A 14918-nucleotide genomic window follows, 5' to 3' on the forward strand; every position below is an offset into this window, starting at 1 on the left:
TTGATCCTCAAAAGTTTGCCCAGGCACGTGTTGTGCATCATCTGAGCCTCTGTAGGAGTGCTCTTCAAATTATATTTCAAAGAGAACAACGTAACATTCATTCTACACAAATTGCAGCAACAGTGTGAGGGAGGAATCACTTTGTCGCGAGGACATAAAAAAGTAAAGATAGCCATGATGGATCAGACCAAAGACCCATCTAGTTCAGGATTCAGCCAACCAGATCCCTGAGTGCAACAGCCCTCTCTTGCACTTGTGATTCTCAGCAACTGATAGCCAGAGGCAAATAGTCCTGGAAGTATAACATAGTTGTCATGAGAAGGCGTAGCAACTGGTAGCCTTATCCTCCATGAATTTGTCTAATCCTCTTTAACAGCCATCTAAGTTGGTGACCATCAAGTTGTAGGAGCAAATTCCATGGTTTAACTGTGCAGCGTGTGAAGAAGGACCTCCTTTTGTCTGTAGAGAATCTCCCGACATTCAGTTTCGCTGGATGGCTCTGGGTTCCAGTATTATGAGAGAAGAAAAACTTCTATCCACTTTCTGCACACCAATGCCCAATCTTCTATGTCTCTATCACACATTGACTTACTATTTCTTATCTCTAAGCTCAAAAGACCTATAACCTTAGAGGGGAAGTTGCTTCATCACCCTGATAGTTCAGGTTGCCCTTTTCTGATCCTTTTTTAAGGTGAGGCACACAGAATGGTACACAGAATTCCAAGTGTGCTTGCACCAGATATTCGTATGATAGCATTATTGGTAGTCTTAGGGACGCAGGTAGCACTGTGGTCTAAACCACTGAGCCTCTTGGGCTTGTTGATCAGAAGGTCAGTGGTTTGAATCCCCGTGATGGAGTGAGCTCCTGTTGCTCTGTCCCAGCTCCTGCCAACCTAGCAGTTTGAAAGCACACCGGTGCAAGTAGATAAATAGGTACCACTGCGGTGGGAAGGTTAACGGCGTTTCCATGCTCTCTGGCTTCAGTCACGGTGTCCTGTTGTGGCAGAAGCGGTTTAGTCAATGTGGCCACATGACCCAGAAAGCTGTCTGGCTCCCTCTGCCTAAAAGTGAGATGAGTGCTTCAACCCTATAGTCGCCTTTGACTGGACTTAACTGTCCAGGGGTCCTTTACCTTTACCTTTTTATTGGCAGTCTTGCTTTCAGTCTCTTTCCTCATGATCCCTGACATGGAATTTGAGTGGGGGATGGGAGGGGGTTCAGACATATTAACACCCAGAACCAGTAACTAAAAAGTAGGTGCCACACTCTAAAGCCCTGATTTGGACATCATGCAGGATGGACCTCCTGAAAAGATGTGGAGAACACAGTGGTCAACTGAGAATATAGAGGTAAAGATTATTCTTTAGGTATAGCTGTATAGGGCTTTGTACACCAGAACCAGCACACCAAACATATTCTGGAACTTCCTGCTCAAACTTGTAACTTTTCATACCACAAGTGATCAAGGAGTTGGGGGGGGTTGTCCCACTATAATTGCACTATAGTGCTTCAGACAGCAATAATGTGGTGGTACTAGGGAAGCACAGAATAACTAATAAAGCAGAATAAATCTACCACATGTGTCAGGAGCATGTTTCAGAATGCATCTGCGACAAAACACCAGTCTAAAGGGGCTCATCGCTCACTGTACCAGAGAATCATGGAATCATAAAGTTGGAAGGGACCATGAGAATAATATAGTGTAACCCCCTGCGATGCTGGAATCCTTCACTCAACATGGAACTCAAACCCACAGCCCTGAGATTAAGAGTCTCATGCTCTACCGTTTGAGTTTAAGAGTTATATAAATTACTCTGTCCACCTGTGAATCTGCCCCACCTCTGGCATGCAGCTTCCGAAAGTTCCCCACAAGCGAATTTGGTCCTTAGGCTGAAATATGTTCTTTTTCTTGACTATAATGTTTCTTCAAAGTTCTCATTACTAGTTGTTATGGGAACTTTAAAAACAAATATATGCCAGCTTGTTTGTTCTCCCCCCCCCCAAAAAAATCCCCAAATCATTTTACACTTACCTCGCTCGTTGCCAGAACAGTTACTTCATCTGAACTTGCCATAAGCTCTAACCACGGGGCTAAGCAACTTCTAATGCAACCTTTTAAAACATGCAACATGTTTAAGCATTCTCCCCCTCCCCCCCCCAAAAAAAAATCCTGATTCCCATTTCTTTGGTTAGCTGGACTTGGATGGCCAACCTTACACTTTCAAAAGAAATGAAAGTCATGCTGGCATTTTACCACAAGGTGGCAACCAAAACATACAAAAATCTATTGCGAAGAACACAAACCGCCTCCTCATTCATATATACTTTTCTGACAACTGTGTTCCTGGGTTAAAGGCAGAATCTTGCACACAACAGAATGTTTTTTACGTTTCCTGTACACACACACAAACAAATGTACCAGTGGATTTTAAAATGGCTTTCTTCTCTCTTTCTCCTTCACTATTATCATTTGCAGATATAGATAGAAAGGAAATTGGAAGTCTGCTGCAGGAGGCTGTTTGCCTAAGTGGGGGAGAAGCACTGATTCCCTGCAGTGAACGTCTGCCTGCCTACTGTTCACATCCTGATTCTTTGACTAAATAATGCCACTTGTCTCCATTCGGAAATCCTCCTGAGCCACTTCTACTTGTCTTACGAAGACACACTTCCGATTTAACCTGAACCCTTATTTAACCACTGTAGAGCTCAATATCTTTTGCATCAAGGGTGGGGAATGTGGCCCTCCAATCCTCTCTACCAGGCCCTCAAGACTCTCCCCAGGCCACTCCCCACACCAGCTTTCCTGTGCTCCCTTCTCAAGTGCTTTTTCACAGCTGAAATGTGTCTCTGGACTTGGATAATGCCATGTTCTTGTCTGGGTGGAGGATGAAGAGTGTGTGCTTTCATGTTTTTATGTGGAAATCTCTGACATGCACCCAAAATGCTGCCTACTGTTATGAAGATGAGAGTCATGTCCACTACTCCACCCACTTTTGACTCTGGTCTCACCCACCACCTGGCATGTGGCCTTCAGAAAGTTCCCCACAAAAGAATGTGACTCTTCAGCTGGTACAATTTCCTCACACTGGTCTTACATCATGGAACCCTCCTTTATAAAAGATTTCCTTGTAACCAAGTGATAAGGAGAATAGCAGATGCTCCAAATGTCCCTATTTTCCAGGGACAGTCCTGGATTTATAGAAGCTATCCTAGTTTCTGATTTGATCCTGGAATGTCCCATTTTTCCCCAGGACATCCCTATTTTCATCAGAGAAATGTTGGATGGTATGGAGTTATGCAACCTCCAAGCCAAGGAGATAAGGAACAATACAACCTTTAGAAGACATCTGAAGGCAGCCCTACATTGGGAAGTTTTTTTAAATGTTTAATGTTTTATTATGTTTTTATATATGTTGGAAGCCACCCAGAGTGGCTGGGGCAACCCAATCAGATGGGCAGAGTATAAATAATGAAATTATTGGTATTATTAGTATGGAATAAAAGGTAAAGGGACCCCTGACCATTAGGTCCAGTCGTGGCCAACTCTGGGGTTGCGGTGCTCATCTCGCTTTATTGGCCGAGGGAGCCAGCGTACAGCTTCCAAGTCATGTGGCCAGCATGACTAAGCCGCTTCTGGCGAACCAGAGCACCACACAGAAACGCCGTTTACCTTCCCGCCAGAATGGTACCTATTTATCTACTTGCACTTTGATGTGCTTTCAAACTGCTAGGTTGGCAGGAGCAGGGACCGAGCAACGGGAGCTCACCCCGTCACGGGGATTCGAACCGCCAACCTTCTGATCAGCAAGTCCTAGGCCCTGTGGTTTAACCCAGAGCGCCACCCGCGTATGGAATAGGACGTCCCTATTTTCATCCAAGAAATGTCAGAGGGTATGGATAACTGGGGAATTGAAGCCCGTTGTCAGGAGCCTAGGCTGTCATCTTGATAACACAGCACGCAAGTTGTAATTAGCTTGAAGATACCGGTATATTGCAATACAATTAGCCTCGGACGTCTAACCGAACGTCAGTGGCTTATGAATCAGTTGACCCTTCTGAAGAATGCTTTCTGGTTTTGCAGAATATCCTGAACCTATGACCCTTACATTCCTTGGGCTCAGATGATTAATTGCCTCCTCTTCCAATGAGGAAATGCTATTTCGCCTGCTTTCTAAGTCTGCCTGTGCTTCTTGCACGAGCTGACTTCTCACCCTCCCATTCTCTGCCAACTCCTTATCAACATTCCATTCTGTGTCAGAGAGAGGGGAAGAAGACTTACTGACTCATGCTGTGTTTATCTACTTGGGGCAGATGTGTTCATGGCACCCATTTTGCCCCCTCCCCAGCACCATTTTCACTCCAGAAGGTTTGCTTGAAAACATGACACAAGTTAAGGAAGTCCATTTGTATTATCAGAAGTAAAACAGTGTCTGGAGGCAGTTGGAGGATAGATGGCAGCTAACAAATTGAGGTTGAATCCTGACAAGACAGAAGTACTGTTTTGGGGGGACAGGAGGCAGGCAGGTGTAGAAGACTCCCTGGTCCTGAAGGAGGTAACTGTGCCCCTGAAGGACCAGGTGTGCAGCCTAGGAGTCATTTTGGACTCTCAGCTGTCCATGGAGGCACAGATCAATTCTGTGTCCAGGGCAACTGTTTACCATGCAGACTGAGACCCTACCTGCCGGCAGACTATCTCGCCAGAGTGGTGCATGCTCTAGTTATCTCGCTCGGACTACTGCAAAGCGCTCTATGTGGGGCTACCTTTGAAGGTGACCTGGAAACTATAACTAATCCAGAATGCGGCAGCTAGACTGGTGACTGGGAACGGCCGCTGAGACCACATACTGGTCTTGAAAGACCTACACTGGCTCCCAGTACGTTTCTGAGCACAATTCAAAGTGTTGGTGCTGACCTTTAAAGCCCTAAATGGCCTCAGTCCAGTATACCTGAAGGAGCATCTCCACCCCCATCGTTCTGCCCGTACACTGAGGTCCAGCATCGAGGGCCTTCTGGCGATTCCCTCACTGCGAGAAGAGAAGGTACAGGAAACCAGGCAGAGGGCCTTCTCTGTAGTGGCATCCGCCCTGTGGAACGCCCTCCCACCAGATGTCAAAGGAAAAAACAACTACCAGACTTTTAGAAGACATCTGAAGGCAGCCCTGTTTAGGGAAGCTTTTAATATCTGAAGGACTATTGTATTTTAATATTTTGTTGGAACCCGCACAGAGTGGCTAGGGAAACCCAGCTAGATGGGTGGGGTATAAATGATAAATTATTATTATTATTATTATTATTATTATTATTATTATTACTACTACTACTACTACTACTACTACTACAGGAAAGCAAGCAACATTAGAGCTCACACTGTGGCCCTCAAGAACTAAGCAGATGGCTCTTGCAATTAGCTCACATTCTTCATCCAAGGAGCAGTAATGTCAGCATCACAGATAAGAGCTTAGCAGGAAAAAGGAAATCCTAAAAAGCAAGATCTAATACTCGCATTAGAAATAGTCTTTTGTGAAATTATGAAATCCAGTTTGGCAATGGTTCTGCTTGTCACATTTATGACATTTTTGCTAAGGAAGTCTAACACCATGCATTCTTCCTTTATTACCCTGGGCCTCCATCTTCCCCTTTCTCAAAGACTATAAACTCCTGTAACCTCTGCCCTGAGGCTTCTCAGATCTCACTGGGAAGGGGATTCGATAGCTGTGGTGCCACCACAGACAAGGCCCTATCTCAGGTACCCACCAAGTGAATATCCACTAAGGGCAGGCCAGAGAACATCTAGTCACAGCTTGGGACCATTTTATTTGTGAGATCACCTTACCCAATATATATCCACTAGACCATTTTGATCTGGAGAACTGGCACTTTAGTTAGCCTAACCTTGGGGATCCCCAAGGAATACAGATACCCTCCCTTGTGTGTGGATGGAGCTGTTTGGGCAACACATGGACCAAACTTGGAGAATCACACAGAGAATCAACTTGCTGTTGGCATATACCAACTGGGGCAGTGGTTCCTATTAAGCTAAGCACTGGGGAACTCCTGTTTTTCAAAAGCCAAGCCATGGGCCCCCTAATTTTGAAAATGTTGATATCTCTATGGTATATTTTGTTATGTGAATGGTGCCATTGATCCCCTGGGTAGGGGTCTGCAGACTACCAATTGGGAACCACTGGTCTAGGGTATGTCTTCACTGGAGGACAAACAAGGTACAGCATTGCAGAGTGTAAATCACTTCTGCCTACACAGTGTATAACTGAAACTTTGGACGTGGGTGGTGCTGTGGTCTAAACCACCAAGCCTCTTGGACTTGCTGATCGGAAGGTTGGCGCTTCGAATCCATGTAACGGGATGAGCTCCCGTTGCTCTGTCCCAGCTCCTGCCAACCTAGCAGTTCGAAAGCACTCCAGTGCAAGTAGATAAATAGGTACTGCTGTAGTGCGAAGGTAAATGTCATTTCTGTGCACTCTGGCTTCTGTCACAGTGTCCCATTGTGCCAGAAGCGGTTTAGTCATGCTGGCCACATGACCCGGAAACACACTGTGGACAAACACCGGCTTCCTCGGCCTGAAGCGAGATTAATACCGCAACCCCATGGTCGCTTTTGGACTTAACTGTCCAGGGGTCCTTTACCTTTACCTATAATTGAAACTATCGCTAACTGTAAGTGGCTCCATCATGCAAGGGGTGCTTCTCTCCCACCCACCCCCCATCCAAAGCTGTTAAGTTTGTAGAATCTAAGGTTATTCATGCAGTGTTTCCTTAAAGTTCCAATTGTTACAGAACTGTTTCCTCCTTTCCATTGAAAACCTGCTTAGCTGGAGTGGTGGGGGAGCGAGGGGATTTCCCAAGACTTCTGCCCAGTTTGAAATATGTGCATGGTCACAAAATCCTCTAACCATGGAAACTTCATTCAGCTTATAGGCCTCAAACAGCAACACTTTAAGAAGGAGCCATTGCTCCTCTTCCTATACATGGTATTCTTTGTTCCTCTCACTCAGGGCTTTTCCAGACAACCTGTGGAACACACATTCCGCTTTGTTTGCAGGAAAGCGTTGGATGACACTGTTTCAAAGCAAGTGTTTTGTCTCCTACACTTTCCAGTACATTTCCCCCTTTGTTCTCCTTATTGCAAAAACACCAATCTTTTGGGGAAGTGGGTTTGTTGCACATAACCTCCTACTCAACTGTAACTGGGTAACCTGAATTTGCCAGTATGTGGTGTGGAATCTCACCCCCCAGCAGCAAAAGTCTGGAAGCCCCCTTCAGTTGCTGCTTGCTGTTGATATGCTGCTCTGCACCAGAACCTAAGACAAGCCTGCTGGAGTGTGAGGTGAAGCTGAGAAACAGTGGCTGGTCAAAAGTCACCCAGTGAGCTTCATTAGTGCATGGGGATTTGAACCCTGGTCTCTCAGATTCTAATCTGCCTCTATTCTACTTTGGTCAGACCACACCTGGAATATTGTAAAAAAAAGGGGGGGGGTAAAGGTAAAGGACCCCTGGATGGTTAAGCCCAGTCAAAGGCGACTATGGGGTGCAGCGCTCATCTCGCTTTCAGGCCGGTGTTTGTCCACAGACAGCTTTCCGGGTCATGTGGCCAGCATGACTAAATCGCTTCTGGCACAATGGTACACCATGACAGAAGCCAAAGCTACCTTTTACCTTCCCGCTGCAGCGGTACCTATTTATCTACTTGCACTGGTGTGCTTTCGAACTGCTAGGTTGGCAGGACCTGGGATAGAGCAACAGGAGCTCACCCCGTTGCGGGGATTTGAACCACCAACCTTCTGATCGGCAAGCCCAAGAGGCTCAGTGGTTTAGACTACAGCACCACCCATGTCCCAGTTACTGTGCCCAGTATTGTGCCTAGTTCTGGGCACCACAGGATATTTACAAGCTGGAATGTGTGCAGAGGAGGGTGACCAAGACGATCAAGCCTCTGGAAACCAAGCCTTATGAGGAATGGTTGAAGGAGCTGGGTACGTTTACCCTGGAAAAGAGGAGTTTGAGATGAGATATGATAGCTATATTCAAATATCTTAAGGGTGAAGATGAAGCAAGCTTGTTTTCTCCTGCTCTGGAGGGCAGGACTTGAACCAATGGCTTCAAGTTGCAAGAAAGGAGATTCTGACTAAACATCAGGAAACACCTTCTAGCAGTAAGAGCTGTTTGACTGTGGAATGGACTCCCTCAAGGGGTTGGTGACGCTCCTTCCTTGTAAGTTTTTAAGCAGAGGTTGGATGGTCATCTGTCCTGGATGCTTTAGTTGAGATTCCTACATTGCAGGGGATGGAACCGGATGACCCTTGGAGTCCCTTCCAGGTCTACGATTCTATGACTCCAACTACTACACCACACTGGTATCATAACTAACAGTAGCACCATGAACTTGGCCTGGTAGCAGATCAGCAATTAGTGCAAGTCTCTGAGAAGATGTGTTAAATGCTGACCAGGTTACCACTTCTGTCAGCAACCATGCTGCAGCACTCCGTGCTAACTAAAGCTTCTGGATCAAGTGCAAGACAAGCCTTGCAGAGAGTGCATTGCAGTAACCCAATCTTGAAAATAGCCAGTTTGTGGCCAAGCTCACCTGGTCCAGGATTAGCCATAGCTGCTGTAGCAGTCAAAGATGGTAGAAGGTGCTTCTGACTGTTGAGGCCACCTGGGCCTCCAAGGACAAGGCTGTATCCAGCAGCACGCCCAGACTATAAAGCTGGTCCTTTATGGGGAATGCAACCCCATCCAGGGTAAGCAATTGACCCATTTCTCAGACATGAGAACTCTTTACCCAGAGTGTCATCATCATCATCAACCTTTTATTCGACCGTCAGTCAGAAAAAAGTACATTTGTCAATACACAGTTAAAACATCCAGGAAGATTTTAGACCCAGAGTGTCTTTGTCTTGCCAGGGCTCAAGCTCAGCTGGTTTTTCTTCATCCACCACACTGCTGCATTCAAGCACCAGTACAAGGCACCAGTCCAAGGGATGTGGGTGGCGTTGTGGTCTAAACCACTGAGCCTCTTGAGCTTGCCAATCAGAAGATCAGTGGTTCGAATCCCCGCAACAGAGTGAGCTCCCATTGCTCTGTCCCAGCTCCTGCCAACCTAGCAGTTCGAAAGCATGCCAGTGCAAGTAGATAAATAGATACCGCTCTGGTGGGAAGGTAAACGATGTTTCCATGCATTCTGATTTCCACCACAGTGTTCCATTACGCCAGAAGCAGTTTAGTCATGCTGGCCACATGACCCGGAAAGCTGTCTGTGGACAAACACTGGCTCTCTTGGCCTGAAGGTGAGATGAGCACTGCAGCCCCATTGTGGCCTTTGACTGGACTTAACCATCCAGGGGTCCTTTACCATTACCAAGGCCTCCTGAGTCCAGTGTTATGGATAAATGGAGCTTTGGGGCATCAGCATACCCAAGCAGTAAGCTACCTTCTAGAGGAGTGAGACAGCTGAAGCAAAGAACAGAGACCAAACATCTAGGCTTCCATCCAAGATAGTGGTCTGCCACTCCATTCCAACTGTACCTTCCCCTGCCCACTACCACTGAAACTGGAGCATCATCATTGTGAACTCCTGCTTCCTACCCACCGGACACATTTTAGCTCCCCATCACCATATACGGCTGGGAGATGAGGGTCACAGATGAGAAACTAAGGTCCAACCTCACACTGTCGGGAGGAAGATGGTAAGTCCCATTCGACAAATCAATGGAACATTGAAATGTCATAAGAATGAAATGAGAAGTGAGTGGCAGAGGACTTTGCTTTCACTTTCCAGTTCTTTTCAATGTGTGGACATACCGACAAAAATTGCATAATTTTTTTTCTTAGATAGCTGTTTATGCCAACGGTTCATACCCAAGGTCAGCAGTATCCAGGCTGCCTTCCAAATTACTTAAGATGCCAAGCCACAAAATAACCACAGTTGGGACTTTCCCAAGTAACCTTTGGGAATTGCTCAGAGGTTGCCCTGTGCAAACTATACTAGCTTGCTGGGAATTTCCACTTTTTCCTATTCCCCCCCCCTCCATTTTCAGCAGTGTGTCTGTTACATCAAAGTACCCAGAGATGTAAATGACAGAAATTAGGTAAGCTTGCAGTCCTAACCCCCTTATCTGGGAGAAAAACTCCGGCGGGCTAGGGACAAAGGTGAGAGCTGTTTCCTAGTTCTGCTGGATCTCTCAGCAGCGCTTGATACCATCGACCATAACATCCTTCTGGACAGTCTTGAGGGGCTGGGAGCTGGGGGCACTGTCATACAGTGGTTCCGCTCCTTCCTCCTGGGCCGTGTTCAGAAAGTGGTGGGGGGGGATGAGTGTTCAGACCCCTGGGCTCTCACTTGTGGGGTGCCTCAGGGTTCTGTCCTCTCCCCCATGCTTTTCAACATTTACATGCAGCCACTGGGAGAGATCATCAAGAGGTTTGGGCTGGGTGTTCATCAGTATGCGGATGATACCCAGCTCTACCTCTCTTTTAAATCAGAACCCGTGAAGGCGGTGAAGGTACTGTGTGAGTGTCTGGAAGCGGTTGGAGGATGGATGGCGGCTAACAGATTGAGGTTGAATCCTGACAAGACAGAAGTACTGTTTTGGGGGGACAGGAGGCAGGCAGGTGTGGAGGATTCCCTGGTCCTGAATGGGGTAACTGTGCCCCTGAAGGACCAGGTGCGCAGCCTGGGAGTCATTTTGGACTCACAGCTGTCCATGGAGGCACAGGTCAAATCTGTATCCAGGGCAGCTGTTTACCAGCTCCATCTGGTACGTAGGCTGAGACCCTATCTGCCTGCAGACTGTCTCGCCAGAGTGGTACATGCTCTGGTTATCTCCCGCTTGGACTACTGCAATGCGCTCTACGTGGGGCTACCTTTGAAGGTGACTGGGAAACTACAACTAATCCAGAATGCGGCAGCTAGACTGGTGACTGGGAGCGGCCGCCGAGACCATATAACACCGGTCTTGAAAGACCTACATTGGCTCCCAGTACGTTTCCGAGCACAATTCAAAGTGTTGGTGCTGACCTTTAAAGCCCTAAACAGCCTCGGTCCAGTATATCTGAAGGAGCGTCTCCTCCCCCATCGTTCTGCCCGGACACTGAGGTCCAGCTCCGAGGGCCTTCTGGCAGTTCCCTCACTGCGAGAGGCCAAGTTACAGGGAACCAGGCAGAGGGCCTTCTCGGTAGTGGCGCCCGCCCTGTGGAACGCCCTCCCATCAGATGTCAAAGCGATAAACATCTACCTGACATTCAGAAGACATCTGAAGGCAGCCCTGTTCAGGGAAGCTTTTAATATGTGATATTTTAGTGTATCTTTCATCTTTGTTGGAAGCCGCCCAGAGTGGCTGGGGAAACCCAGCCAGATGGGCGGGGTACAAATAATAAATTATTATTATTATTATTATTATTATTATTATTATGAATAGGATTTTTCAGTAGACACTGGACCATGCTGTAAAATTGCATTTTTAAAAAATATCATATACAGTATACTAATAGCAAATTCAACTATTCTAGTGTGGATCCAAGCTTTGCAGAAGTATAGAACTGTTTTTAGAAAGGAGGGAAAACCCTACTGATGGTAGGGAAACCCCGAACAGCTAAATGAAGACCAAGTGTACTCTGTTGTCATAAATCACTTTTTGAATGGGGGGCGGGCAGTGGAAACAGAAAACCAGGGGAGAAGCAAAATGAAACGGACCATTCGGGAAGAAGGCATTGATGGATGGCTGACACCCTGAACACACTTCAACACTTTGTTGCAGGTCCCACTTGTTTTAACTAAATGGAGAAGTTATTATGCTTCTGATTGCCGTTCTGCACCAAACACAGAAATTCCTGGGTTCAGCCTATGCAAACTAGCCTGACAGGGCTGGTTGAATGCAAGGCATTATAAAACAATGGCCAGACATCTACACATTAAAAAAAGGAACCTTGGGTCTGTAAAACAGGGCTTGCCAAAGATAGGAGAGGGGAAGGTGTGATGTCACACAGGAAAAATGTGCCTTTTTAAAACTAGGCTTGGAATAGGAGACAGAAGGGGAGGAGTTGCTTGGGCTGCTTCTGGGAACAGGAAAGGAAGCTGGCAAAACTCCCTGCAAGGGCTGAAGGGCAGAACCATCTTAGTGAGCTGGCTGAAGGCAGGCTGAGACAGAGGCATAGAGATGCCTTGGAATGTGATGCTGCACTGCTGTGGTGAACAAGCCCCTCTTGAGATGCAAACCCTGCACTCCCTCCATCTACACCCAGGTGTAAAATAAACCCTGTTTCTTAAAGACATGCTCCCCCAACCCTTTCAAGCACAGTTCTCTCCCGACCCTACCTGGTGTTGCCAGGAATTGAATCTGGGGCCTTCTGCATGCAAGAGCAGAGGCTCTGCAATGGAGCAAAAGCCCTATATCTGCTTGTTTCACTATAAAGCAGGGAGTGAACATTTCTTATGAAAATGATCACGCGGGAGAAGAGGAAGTGAAACCTCCGATGCCCCTCACCTTGTCACATGTAGTTGCATCAAGCCGTTCCCCTCCAGCCTGGCTCACCTCCAGTGTTGGTGCTGAGCTGGGGGAAATGGCTTAGAGCAGTGGTCTTCAGCTGGTGGGTTGGGACCCACAAGTGGGGAGCATGGCCTGATCCAAGGGGGACTGTAAGAGCAGCACAACCACCATGCAAATAGATGGTAAAAGGTTAAGAAATGCAGAAAGAGGGTCCTGGGTCTGAAAAGGTTGACAATACAAATTTAATAAATACGTAAGCAAGATACCAGGCTTAAAAGCATCTGTCCATAGCAAGGCGATGCTGAAGCTTTTAGAAAAGTCAATCTCTGCCCCATTTTATAGCTGAACATAGAAATGCATAGTGTTGTCTCTCTCTCTCTCTTACACACACGTTTATGGGATGCTTCACACAAAGCATAACCACTTGTTTTTTTATTGTGACAGCTTTATTGTTTTTATAATTGTGTATTGCATTGCACTGCTCACAGGCAGCACTGATTACAATCAGCATGGTTCCATGCTTGCGTGCTGAGCATGCTGCTTTAAGGAAGTGAGTCGTGGGCAACTTACAAAAGCCAGAGAAACACCTCAATGCTTTCCACATGTGCTGCAATCAGGAAGGTTTTGGGCCTACATGGCAGGGCAGAGTCTCAAACAAAGATGCGCTCTCCCAAGCCAGCACCTCTCAGGTGGGTTCCATCACCATTATAAGAGAACCGGGTGAGTTTCAGTATCTCTTTTTCTAGAAAAATAGCACTGCTTATAGCATGTTACTCAGAAATAAGTTTCACTGTGATCAATATGCAGTTACATCAAAAGTCATAAAGAGAGAGGATTAAGACTGGTGAACAGATTAGCACTCACACAGATATTAAAAAAATTAAAAGCAGGTTTACTGTGGTGAAGCAGGAAGTCAACCTAACAGAGGATGTTTGCCCAGATAAACATCGCTACTGCAAAAAGCCAGATGGGTGCCAATTTTTCCCCATTATAATTTTGGAATGTGGCCTCAGACATGACAGGACATAATTAAGTCTTACTAGTATTACTTAGTAGAGACATCACCTTGCCAACAAAGGTCCGTATAGTTAAATCTATGGTTTTCCCAGTAGTGATGTATGGACGTGAGAGCTGGACCATAAAGAAGGCTGATTGCTGAAGAATTGATGCTTTTGAATTATGGTGCTGGAGGAGACTCTTGAGAGTCCCATGGACTTCAAGAAGATCAAACTGATCCATTCTTAAGGAAATCAGCCCTGAGTGCTCACTGGAAGGATAGATCGTGAAACTGAGGCTCCGATACTTTGGCCAACTCATGAGAAGAGAAGACTCCCTGACAAAGACCCTGATGTTGGGAAAGATGGAGGGCACATGGAGAAGGGGACAACAGAGGGTGAGATGGTTGGACAGTGTTCTCGAAGCTACCAGCATGAGTTTGACCAAACTGCAGGAGGCAGTGGAAGACAGAAGTGCCTGGCGTGCTCTGGTCCATGGGGTCACAAAGAGTTGGACACGACTAAACGACTAAACAACAACAATGTTTGTGCACAGGCATGGTCCTCACAATAATGGATTTGACTTGACTTGACTAAACAACAACAAGTATTACTTATTGGAAACTTTAAAAAATACTTGCTTATTGGCTAGAGGCAGGTTGATTTCATTTTTATTTTAAAGTCTACTCTCTCAACCTTCTTTAGAAGACAAAGCACATTGCGACTTCCCACTGAATGCTAGGTCTAAACCAAGTATGTTTTCTGGAACCTGATGCTGCCCTCCTCCTTCCAAGCTTGGTATGTGCATGTGATCAAAACCAGGCCCAGAGAGGGAACAAGAACTTCATTCATCTGTTTCCAAGATGTTCCGCTGATTGTTTCTAATTTGGGATAAAAATATTGAGCAGTCTCAGCAGGAATGAAGTGTCTGCTTTATCAAAAATACTGAAAAGAACAAGATTTAAAAACAAACGCTGATCCCCCCCAAAAAGGCGGGATGGACAGACACTTTCCCTTAACTAAAAGTTAGAAAGCAATCCTATGCAATTTACCTTGCCAAAAGTCCTATTGACTTCAGTGGGGCTTACTTCTGAATAGACTTGCCCAAGATTGCCGGGAGCCGCATGTTTACTTGGGATTGTTCCATGGGGCTTACTGCCCAGTAAGCATGGAATACACTTGACTGCCGCAGTCCTAAAACACAAGTACCTGGTTGGGGACACGCCCCATTGGCCTCAAACGTGACTCTTACTTCCGAGTAAACACGCGTAGGATTGCCCTGTGGAGACTCTTACCATCCTCAGGGAACTACCGTAACTTGCAGGTGGAGCGACTCGGAGGAATAATAGAACTCTAGACCTGGAAAATATACCCGAGAGTCGTCTAGCCCAACCCCGAAATGAAAGTTATTGTTGCCGAA

At 46.4% G+C, this 14918-nt stretch overlaps 1 long non-coding RNA gene across 1 annotated transcript in view; it reads right to left on the reverse strand.

The window, feature by feature from the left end:
- Positions 1–14809, reverse strand: part of LOC310766855 — a 35258-nt gene extending 20449 nt beyond the window's left edge. Inside the window, exon 1 of the long non-coding RNA XR_014550464.1 lies at positions 14708–14809. This is a non-coding gene — a long non-coding RNA (uncharacterized lncRNA). The remainder of the gene's footprint in view (positions 1–14707) is intronic.
- Between the last annotated feature and the right edge of the window lie 109 nt (positions 14810–14918).

Source organism: Podarcis filfolensis (genome assembly GCF_964270895.1).
Source record: "Podarcis filfolensis genome assembly, chromosome: 7".
NCBI lineage: Eukaryota > Metazoa > Chordata > Lepidosauria > Squamata > Lacertidae > Podarcis > Podarcis filfolensis.